Source organism: Lycium barbarum, chromosome 12 (assembly GCF_019175385.1).
Source record: "Lycium barbarum isolate Lr01 chromosome 12, ASM1917538v2, whole genome shotgun sequence".
Taxonomy (NCBI): Eukaryota; Viridiplantae; Streptophyta; class Magnoliopsida; order Solanales; family Solanaceae; genus Lycium; species Lycium barbarum.
Genome location: NC_083348.1, coordinates 4,363,800 through 4,376,318, shown reverse-complemented (window position 1 = coordinate 4,376,318; position 12,519 = coordinate 4,363,800). Strand labels below are relative to the sequence as shown.

Sequence of the window (12,519 nt, the reverse complement as noted above, 5' to 3'; positions counted from 1 at the left end):
GTCAACGTAAATATTAGGATAATCTTTTCATAATTAGCAAATGTATATTAGGCGTGATCTCTTCCTTATGTATAGTAATTAGGTCCTATAATTTAGCCTAGTATTATGCTGACAGTTAGATATCTACTTTGTATATAATGACTATCATTGTTTTAAAAGGCAGTGTCAGGACTCGCCCCGGGGCTCGCCAGTAGCAAAACGCCCTAGGGCTAACGTGCGGGGCTTAGTTCCTATGAGGCTTACGCCCTAAGCGCCCAACCGTACGCCTTAAACACACCTAACGCCCAACGCCCAGGGCTCGCCTAACAGTTCTTACACAAATTATATTTTAAATTCCTTAATTAGAATCATTCACCCTCATAATTGTTTAACAAAATAATGATACTTAATAGTTTTTCATCTATAGAAATAGAAGATTGGGTGTAACTCATATAACAAGTCGTAGTATTGGATATTTACTATTTGAGAACGTCGTGAGGCTGAATATCACTTATTTTTTTTTAAAAAAAACACATAGCGGAATTGTACATTTTCACTTGTCATTGGTCATAAGTCCTATGTATCAGAATTATCATATAATTTTATTTTTTGTTCATGAAGAAGTTATGTTTTAATTGTAATATTGATAAATTTTATTGATTATTTGCTTATAGGGAGATAAAATGAATATTATAATAGTAATAGTGTTTTAAGAAACTGTGTTTTTTTTCGTGTTTGAAAGTTAAAATGTTAGAATTGTTTTGCATTTCATAATAGCTTTTATTTCATTGTATTGTTTATACTTGTAAAATTATGTTATATATAATTACAAGTTATAAGCGGTGTATAATGGGCTTTGATCATTTTTTTTGTGAGGATCAAGCGCGCGCGCGCGCTCACACACACACACACAGACACACACACACACACATATATATTTCATTTATTTACAGTTTTCTTTTATTTTTTTTATGTAATTTTACCTATTTAAAAATATTTATTGTAATTATATTATTGTAAGATTTACTAAAAATTAAATACCCATGGGGCTTACGCCTCGTCGAGGCGTATGTAAAACGCCCCGCCTTACGCCCCTGCCTTTTAAAACACTGATGACTATCATACATTAATACAAATTACGGATTGATTTCCTACATGGTATCTGTCACGACCCGACTCGGGGCCGCGACGAGCACCCGGTGCTAGCCCACCCGGGCACCCTCTTAGCTTACTCTTATGCTTACATCTAGGTGAGCCACATAATTATACATGCATTTCCATTCATTCGTCAACTAGTCCCATTTGGACAACAACACATTTATATCATCATAGGCATCTATGCCACATCAATGTACATGGGCCAACGTGGCCGACAAAATGATATACAAAACATAGGCCGACAAGGCCAAACACATCTACCCACACACACACATGTCTACGAGCCTCTAAGAGTATAACATATCACATTAGCGGGACAGGACCCCGCTATGCCCATAATTATATACACAAAAGAATGAGTACCCAAAAGATATGGCTCCGAAGGAAATGGAGCTCTTTATGTAATCTCCGAATAGGCAGCTATGGATCAAGTCTGTCTCGCTGTGCACCTGCGGGCATGACGCAGCGTCCACAAACAAAAGGACGTCAGTACGAAGAATGTACTGAGTATGTAAAGCATGAGCAACATCAATAAATAGCATCATGAACAACATATGAAATAGCATAGGAGGGGGGAGACAATAATATCATCGTCATAGCGCTTACCTGCCTTTCGTAGGACTTTCCATTTTTCATACGTATTTGTACACCTACGACATCATCCGTATTCCATAATAGTACTCGTACCATACTTGTGCTCATATTCGTATACATATCCTTATTCGTATTCTTATACATAGTCTTATCACATTCATATTCATATTATATATTTAGTCATTTCATATACATAGCATTTTACATAGCATACCCGACCTCATAGGATTGGTTTTTCATACATACTTGGCCAACCAAGGCTCAAGGTTACTCATACCTGGCCCTACCAAGGCTTCAGGGTTATCCGTACCATCTGCAGAGGTGTGCGCGCGTTTCGTAATCGTATACATACTTTATACATACTCATATACATATATCCTACCCGGCGTTATAAGCTTGGGGTGTCATTATAGCCCTTCATAGGCACATGTAAGTATAATAGCCCGTAGGCACCTTTAGCATCATTATTATTATCATCGTCTTCACTATCATCATTATTTTCGCTACATCTATATCTTATTCTTACTCGTCATATGGGGTGCATAGTACAATCGTAGCACATATCGAGGATCGTGAGCTTATGAGCTCGGAGTGTCAATCATTTGAATACCACATACTCATATAGAGGATTTAAGAGTTTGGCCAAGGAACCATGCCTTATGAAAGAAGGGTTAGCCTTACATACCTTTTCGTCGGACTATTCTACACTTGCATGCTTCCTTCCAATGCTAGCGTCTATACCTTCATTAATATCATAACGATGGCCATTAGTCATTCACATTATCCACATTATCTAGATTCCTTAATTTGCCTCTAATTCACCCATATTCATGGTCATAACATCCAACTTCGTCCATTCGTCTAAAGTGTCTAGTTCATGATCTTAGTACCATTTATAACGCATTCATATCACAACATGACAACATTCATGATTCAATTCAAATTATTCCTCAAAATGTCACTATTCATCATTCATGACCTACTTGACCATATTTTCTACAATCCATGTATTTCAACTCTTCAATACCTTAAACATCATGTAAAGATCATGAATCTTACCTTAGAAATTGTAGGAACAAGCTTTGATTAATAATACTCCACTTTGAGCAAAACCCTAGTTTTCCTTCGTTTGGATTTCTTGACCTAGATGATCTTTGATGATGTTCTTACTCTTGATTCACCTTGTTTTATGTTGTTGATCCTTAAATATCCTTGAAAACTTGTATAATAAATGTAGAGAGAGGTTTTAGAGAGAAGTGGTGTAATGTTTTAATGAAATAAAATAAGTGTTGGTTCCCTTATTTAATGAATTGCAAAAATCTGTGCTGGGTGAACAGTGGTCGTCCATGGAGGTTTACGGTCCGTATTCCACTTTACGGACCGTCCTTCGTGGTCGTCTTTAACCATCTCCAGAACCAGAAACTTTGGCTGCATGCATGGTAATTTACGACCATGGTTTACGGGTCGTAAATCACTTTACGGTCCATCCTCCTGGTCGTATTTTACCATTTCTCAACTGGGCAGAAAGTCGAAGTCTTGCATGGTAATTTACGACTGCCAGTTTACGGACCGTATACCAATTTACGGTCCGTATTTTGCACTTTACGACCACTGGGCAGATTTCAAATCTGCAACTTTTCATATCTCTTAGACTTCTCATTTTAATCATCCACGTCCATGCACATGCATTGCTCACCTTATATCTCATCTTAACTTAGCCAACTTTCTCATCTCACATCGGATACCTTCGAAATCTCGTCTAAGGTCATCAAACGTCGTTTCTTGCTCATGGACCTCATGCACTCATACTTATCACTAGTTCGTTCACTTACGTACCAACGGAATTTTGTTTTCCGAGGTGTAACAGTATCAGATTAGGTTTCCTTCCTCACCTCCTAAACCTAGCCGTCACCCTCTTCCTAACCCTAGCCGTCCTCTTCTTCCTCCCTATTCTCTATTCAATGGCTGACAAAAATTTCCATTCTGCTTTAACTATCACGAATGTGAAATCTTTAATACCAATCACCCTTGACATGGAAACCGGCCATTATCACGAATGGGCGACACTCTTCAAGGTTCTAGCCCGCGTCCACTCCGTACTTGAGTACATCATACCACCAACTGACACCACCGAACTCACCGCGTACAACGCAATGAAGGCGGCTAATCTTCCGCTCTGGAAACGGCTCGATGCGGTGGTTCTCCAATGGATATACACCACCGTATCCCATGATATTCTTACCTCTATTCTCGTGGCGGATGATGTTGCGGAGAAGGCTTGGAACCGAGTTTCTCAGCTTTTCCAAGATAACAAGCACTCAAGGGCTGCGTACCTTGAAACTGAATTCACCACCACAAAAATGGCCCACTTCGGCTCGGTTATGGCCTATTATAACAGGCTAAAGTCACTCGCGGATCAGCTTGCCAACGTGGGGTCGCCGGTGTCTGATCAACGTATGGTCTTGCGCCTCCTTGCGGGCTTATCGGAGACATATGCACACTTTGTCACAACCATCCAGCAGAAGGATGTGCTGCCCTCTTTCTCTGAAGTGTGCTCCAGACTCAAGCTCGAAGACGCCGCTGCCAAGGAACGTGCCCGCGATTCTAGTCCCGCGGCTCTCCTTGTTGATAATGATGCTCCCTCCCCGCCACCTGGAGGCACCAATAATTCAACCAACCGTCGTGATAATAATCGTGGCAGGAATTCCAACAAGAACAAGGAAAAGGGAAATAACAACAACAACAATCGCGGGAAATCCGGTCGCGGCGGCGGCGGACAGACCAGCCATGGCCAGTGGCCGACGGCCCAGCCACCAGCAGGGGGCTACTACTGGCCTACCTGGCCGCCACAGCAATGGGCACTGCCCCCCTGTCCGTATCCAACAAGGCCGTGGCAGCAGCGTCCCACGACGCCAAGGCCCGGCAGTGGCGTTCTCGGTGCAGGTCCACGCTCACCTCAGCAGGCCTATTCCATGCATGGTCCATCCTACTCTGGGTACACTTCAACAGACGTGAAAGCTGCTATGCACACTCTGTCCATGCATCAACCAGATGATAATTGGTACATGGACACCGGAGCGACTTCCCACGTAGTCGCCAACACAGGTACTCTCACGTCTTATTTTAATTTGAGCAATAATTCTGGAATTGTTGTTGGTAATGGTAGCACTATTCCAATTCGTGGCTATGTTCATACATCCCTACCCCCACCTAATCCCCAATTACGTCTCCAAAATGTCTTACATGCTCCAAAACTCATCAAAAACCTTATTTCCGTACGTAAATTCACTAAGGACAATAATTTTTCGGTTGAGTTTGATCCTCTTGGGTTTTCTGTGAAGGATTTACCGACGGGGAGCCGCCTAATGAGATGTGAGAGCACCGGGGAATTGTATCCTATCACTGGCACAAAACAGACCACTCAACTATCAACCTTCATTGCCGCATCACCTAGCTTGTGGCATTCCCGACTCGGGCATCCGGGAAATGCTATCCTTAGTTCTGTTCGTAGTAATGCCTTAATTAAATGTAATAGGGCCCGAACTTCTTTTTGTACCTCTTGTCCTTTGGGGAAACACGTTAAATTGCCATTTTATGATTCATTGTCATTTACTACTGTGCCATTTGATATCATTCATAGTGATTTATGGACATCTTCTGTTTTGAGTTCTAATGGGCACCGCTATTATGTTTTCTTTCTTGATGATTATAGTAATTTTCTTTAGACTTTTCCGATCTCTAACAAGTCCCAAGTTTATTCTAATTTTCTATCTTTTAAGGCATTAATACGGACTCAATTCGAAAGAGACATAAAAAACATTCAATGTGATAATGGGCGGGAGTTCGCCAATGGGCATTTTCAATCTTTTTGCGCCTCAAATGGTTTAAATTTCAGATTTTCTTGCCCCCATACCTCTCCTCAAAACGGCAAAGCGGAAAGAAAAATTAAATCCATTAACAACATAGTGCGCACCTTTCTTGTCCACTCCTCCATGCCCCCCTCTTTTTGGCATCATTCTCTCCAAATGGCCACATACCTCCTTAATGTACTTCCCACCAAGGTCCTTGGGTATAAATCACCAACACACATTCTCTACCAACGAACCCCCTCCTATTCTCATCTCTGGATTTTTGGGTGCCTATGCTATCCTCTTTTCCCATCTACAACTATTAATAAGTTGCAAGCAAGATCCACCCCGTGTGTATTTTTGGGCTATCTGTTGAATCATAGGGGATATAAATGTTATGATTTATCAACCAACAAAATCATCATATCAAGGCATGTCATCTTTGAGGAAACTCAATTTCCCTTCTCAAAATTCCACTCACCAACCCAACTTCTTATGATTTTTTGGACCATGGGATTTCTCCATATACCTTGCATTTTCTGTCGCAGCCCACTCCACCCGTGACCACTGCCCAGCAGCCCCTCCCCCCCACTGCTGCACCCGTGACCACTGCCCAGCATCCTCTTCCCCCACTGCTGCACCCGTTCCCACTGCCCAGCAGCCCACCCGCATGGTCACTAGAAGCCAACATGGGATTTATAAGCCCAAACAACCGTTCAACTTAAACACTTCCACCACTACCTCCATCTCGCCTATCCCGCGAAATCCTATGAGTGCTTTAAATGACCACAATTGGAAAGCTGCCATGGTTGATGAATATAATGCTCTAATTAAAAATAAGATGTGGGAGTTGGTTCCACGTCCCATTGATGTGAATGTTATTCGTTCTATGTGGATCTTTCGTCATAAAAAGAAATCTGATGGTTCTTTTGAGAGGCACAAAGCCCGTCTTGTCTGTGATGGCAGGTCTCAACAGGTTGGAGTTGACTGCGATGAGACTTTCAGTCTGGTTGTCAAACCGGCTACTATTCGTGCTGTCTTGAGCATTGCACTTGCACACTCTTGGCCCATTCATCAGTTGGACGTCAAGAATGCTTTTCTACACGGTAATCTTAATGAGACTGTTTATATGCATCAGCCTATTGGGTTTAAGGATCCAAAGCATCCCCATCATGTCTGTCTCTTGAAGAATCGTTATATGGGCTTAAGCAAGCTCCCTGTGCATGGTTCCAACGCTTTGCAGACTATGTCTCCACTATTATTTTTTCACATAGCCGATCCGATCACTCTCTCTTTATTTATTGTCGAGGTTCTGACATTGCTTACATTCTGCTATATGTTGATGATATTATTTTCACAACTTCCTCAGATGCTCTCAGAAAATCCATCATGTCTCTGCTTAGTGCCGAATTTGCTATGAAGGATTTGGGCCCTTTAAGCTATTTTCTGGGTATTGCTGTTACCCGCACTTCACACGGCATGTTTCTCTCTCAGAAAAATTATGCAGCAGATATTATAGAGCGTGCGGGCATGAGTGCCTGTAAGCCGAGTCAGACACCGGTCGACACCAAAGCCAAACTTGGCGCCACGGCCGGGCCTTCTTGCGATGATCCCACACAATATCGTAAGTTGGCCGGCGCGTTGCAGTACCTTACGTTCACAAGACCAGACATCTCCTATGAGGTTCAACAAATATGCCTTCACATGCATGATCCAAAGGTTGTACATATGAATGCTCTTAAACGCATAGTACGATACATTCAAGGTACTATTGAGTTTGGTCTCCATCTGTACAAATCCTCTATTGCCTCTCTTGTTTCTTATACAGATGCAGATTGGGGTGGGTGTCCAGACACTCGCCGATTCACATCCGGTTACTGTGTTTTCCTTGGCGATAATCTACTCTCATGGTCATCCAAACGGCAACCTACTATGTCTAAGTCGAGTGCCGAGGCCGAATACCGTGGTGTCGCTAATGTCGTCTCTGAGTCCTGTTGGCTTCGCAACCTTCTTTTGGAGCTCTGTTGTCCCATCCGGACAGCTACATTGGTTTATTGTGATAATGTTAGTGCCATATACCTATCTGGTAACCCAGTTTAGCACCAACGCACTAAACATATTGAGATGGACATACATTTCGTACGTGAGAAAGTTGCCCGTGGAGAAGTTCGTGTTCTTCACGTCCCGTCCCGTCCCGTTACCAGATTGCAGACATTTTCACTAAAGGTCTTCCGCGCGTACTCTTTGATGATTTCAGGGACAGTCTAAGCGTACGACAACCTCCCGCTTCGACTGCGGGGGTGTGATAGACTATGAAATAGTCAACGTAAATATTAGGATAATCTTTTCATAATGAGAAAATGTATATTAGGCGTGATCTCTTCCTTATGTATAGTAATTAGGTCCTATAATTTAGCCTAGTATTATGCTGACAGTTAGATACCTACTTTATATATAATGACTATCATACATCAATACAGATTACGAATTGATTTCCTACAAACACTTTACCTTTATGTAATGATTTATAACCACACAAAATATATGTGACTCATTTAGGACCACAAGTTTAAAAGTCTTCTCTTCTTTCTTGAACTCCGTGCTCAGTCAAATGAATTCACATAAATTGAAACGGAGGGAGTATTAGTCAAAAGCGGCAATAAGAAAGTGATGTGATTACAACCTAAGTTGCTCGGACTGTACGGTACATGACAACTGTAAAGCTGTGTGCACTGTTCCAACAGGCAGATGCACAGCAACACAGCTGCATGTCAGTAAAAAGACAAGGAACATTGTAATGTTCCTATCCATGGTCACATGCTACTCACATGCTCTCTACTTGGCCTTATATATATAGAACATGTTGGCATTGTTTAACCTAACACTTGAAAAACCTAAAAATTCAATTCATACAAGTGCAGCCGCCACAGCCCTCTCAAGGTGTTCTCAAGAATAAAGCTCCAACAATCAAAAGGACCAGTTCCCCCACTGAAGATGCTTTAGGTCCTTAGTTTGTTGAGAGTCTTTGTCTTTTGTTCTATAAAATTGTAAACCTACTCTTCTCTTTTAAGAAGCTATTTGTAGGTGATTGATTTCTCAAAGGCTGCTTGTAGGAAGTTTATCTTCACAAGCCTTTGAGTGGTACACTAAGCTAGAGTTAGTTTAGGTGTATTAGTTTGAATTCTTAGAAGTTGTTTGTAGGCTGTTTACCTACTTAAGCTTTTAAGGGGTACACTTGTCTAGAGGTAGGCAAGGTGTATTAGGTTGCTTGGCTAAAGGTAGTCAAGAGTTGCTTACAATAGGGTTATTGTAAGGGTGAGAGATTAAGAGTTTTAATTCCTAGGTTGCAATAAGTTGTAATCTAAACATTGCTCAGTTTAGTGAAGTTGGAAATCCTACTGAGGTAGGTCGTGGTTTTTAATCCTTTGAGCAAGGAGTTTTCCACGTAAATATCTTGCCTTATTTACTTCTTGTAACTATCAGTGAAAACAGTTTAGGGACCAGGTCCCTTAGACTGTTCCAGTAAACTCTTAGATTGTGAACTATTAAAGTGTGAACCCTTAAGTTGTATCAGCAACTCATAATCAACTTACCTGTATGGAATGTGTTGGCGACTTGAAGAGTCTCTGTACCTCTTGGCTAGACCAAAGTAATAATGTAGGTCTGCATTTTAACCCAAAACGAAGTACTATTAAAGAAACAATAATCCTGCAAAATCAGGGAAGCAAAAGTAATAATTAATATGGGACCTGAATTGCACGTCTACTTAAGCCCATGAGAAAGTTGCTTGGCTTGATATCTCAATGTAAAAATGAGTAAGAATGAACAAATTGGACACTTTTTATCTGCAGTAAATACCACCATATAACCAACACATTTTAAGAAGGTAAAAATTTGTTGCATTAAATTAAAATTAACCATTTGATGTGCAAGCATCAAAACTGTCTTCAGGGAAAACTTCCTACTGCAAAAATTAAATGTATCTTCGAGACTGGGTCCAAGCAAATCCATGATCGTAACATTGCGATCTCCTCCACGCCAACGCACAGCACATTTGGAATTCCAGCTACAAGAGAAGTACTACAATTATAAAGCTAACCAGAACAAACTAGACAAGTGACTAGGAATACAAAACAAGATAAGCCGTTACTTCCTCCCTGAAGAAATCTATACAACTTTGATTCAAATAGCAATTGAGGTCTCTTTGGATTGACATTTTGCTGCAAAATATTTAACATCTTGTAATATAATAACAATAAATAGATGTTGGGACAGCCAATTATAATGTCAGAAAAGACGAGACATTCCAAGGCAAGACTTCAAAGCATGAGCAAATAATGCAGCAAGATTTCAAAGCATGAGCAAATAAAGCACCTCAGTTACTTAACAATTCTGCAGATACATACTTGTCTATAGGAAAATTCGATTCATCTTCCTAATGTTACTTCAAATAGCCAGAGATATGCAATAATCTTAAATGCTGACCAATGCAAGGCTACAGAGTAGTATTACAATGTCTATAACTAATAAGCAAGCAGCTTCCATTTCATTCCTTCTAGTCAATGTTGGGGACCAAAGAAACCAATAAATAGGAGATAAAAGTTTTTAAGTTTCTTTCTCACAGTAATTGAAAATTCATAACATAGATTTTACCAATCAGTTAGGAAATTTCATGTATAATAACATCAAAAGATTATCAATATGTTGAAGTACATAGCCATATTTATACAGCATTCAACATCTGGCCTTTATATAGGTCAATCACCGAAACCACAATTACAAAAAGAACAACTGAAATGAGAGTTACACTCTGTTTGGATGGTTGTTACATACTGTTTTATAATATATCGTATTACATGTGTTGTATTGTAGTGTTTTGATGAATACAACATTTAGATAGGTTGTATCATTTCAATCATTATATAATATCACACATCAAAACTACAAGAAAAGTATTGCACGGGGTAGATCTACTAGAAAAAGGCAGGGTAAAGCAAAAACTAGTATTATTGATAATAAGTAAAGACAAAATGAGAAAAAATAATAATAAAAAAGGATAACGACGCGATCACACCATGTCCGTTAAACGTTACATAAGGATACGATACAATAAAATCTAAGTAACAATCAAAATAAACATTGTATTTAAACTAATAATTAGCACAATACAATAGGTAACAACCATGCAAAAGTTGTAATATAAAAAAACGAACCAACCAATTTACTAACGCAACTAGACACACATAAAGAAGACTGACCAGCTTAATAGCGACTTCTCATTAGTGTGTATATTAGTACCTACAACCACCAAGAAAACATCAACAAAGAACACTAATAAAATCTATAGGGAAAAAAAAAGAAAAGAAACGGACCAATATAGATCCCGCTGAACGTTCCTCTGCCAATTTTGCGACCAAGTCGATACTCGTTACACACAGGACGCTCCATTCTACACACAATGGTTTTTTCCTGTCTACAAAAACTAGGGTTTAGGGTGTGGTCTAGTGGCTAATAAAAAAAGTACAGAACCTAAATAATGGCCAAGAAAAGGTCAAATGGACGTAGATGATGGCCACGCAGGAAATTTTTTCATTAGTTGAAAAAAATATGTCACGTTGGAAAATTTAGGTGGATAGGAGAAAAATATGACCCTAAAGTTTTGATGGCAACCTATCTATACTATACTAGTTTAGCATACGTGCGTTGCACGTGTGTTTTAGCGTCTATCAAATATGACTAACAATTGACGTCGAGATAGATGCAATCTTTATTTAAATAAAAGAATAAAATAATCGAATTCAAAATAATTGGTTAAAATAAAATTGGTTTTCTGGTGAGCCTTCAAGGACGAAAGTCTTAGGTAAAATAGTTACACAACATTTGAAACTATAGATATTTTATTATATGAGATAATGATATATCATATTATTGTAAAAATGACGTAACATCTCTTTATAGACAATGTTCTTGATGTGTGTTCTCTGTTATCTGTTCGATTAACACCTATTGTTGACATTTATTTTTCACTTGAAAGTGTGATATATAATTGCCCATGCGAGAAAATATGCTATGACATATTAGAATGTGACCATGTGTTTTATATTGTCATCGAAATGCATAATCGTATTGGAAATTGTTTTCCGATGAATTTAAGACAAATAAGCTTTAGTTTTTGGAGGCAAAATTTGAATTTTAGGGATAAATACATGCGTAAAAGCACTTTGACCAATTATTATTAAGCATGTATGAGTGCATATCACATATGTACCGTTTTATAAGTCGGACGGAGATCCAAAGTTCTTCATAAATTAAAGAAAAACTGTAAGTGAAAAAATGATATATGTTGATCGCTATTAGCTAATATAATGCCTTATTGTGATTTCTGATATGTTCATGTATTGCATTTATTTCGACCTCAAATAGTAATTGATTTCTGATATCAAGAAAATAGCCCCTTCACAAATTCATTCATGTTATTTAATTTCAACAATTGATGACCAATAATACGTTTAGCATGTACTAAGTTCACAAATACGTATGTTTTTCCCAATTTCAAAATCCTAAATATTAGGAAAGTTAGCGTAGAATGTATTATTATAGTTATACTATACAGTTCAGATAAGGAAAGAATTTACATAATGCAAAATTTTAATCAATTTTAAAGTCCTAATATTTAGGACTTTTTTACATAGTTCAGATAAGGAAAAATATAATAATTAAAATTTAAGTTGATTTCAAAGGTCTAAATATTTAAAAACTTATAATAATTACATCATTTAATAATTGATTAGGAAATAGCTTTCAACTGTGAGTTCTCATGTACATAACTTTTTTAAAATTTTCTCTACTGATATTTTATTCCTTGAGTATTTTAGGAAAATAAGATCTTATAAATTAAAGAGTATTAGATCGATTATGGTATATCTAATCAACTTTCTTT

At 38.7% G+C, this 12,519-nt stretch overlaps 1 long non-coding RNA gene across 1 annotated transcript; it reads right to left on the bottom strand.

Moving 5' to 3' along the window:
- Window positions 1-9,357: 9,357 nt before the first annotated feature.
- On the bottom strand, window positions 9,358-11,109 carry LOC132622377 (uncharacterized). Its single transcript, XR_009575879.1, has 3 exons — window positions 10,952-11,109; window positions 10,838-10,877; window positions 9,358-9,799 (listed from the first exon to the last, which is right to left on the bottom strand). It is a non-coding gene; the product is annotated as an uncharacterized LOC132622377 (long non-coding RNA).
- Between the last annotated feature and the right edge of the window lie 1,410 nt (window positions 11,110-12,519).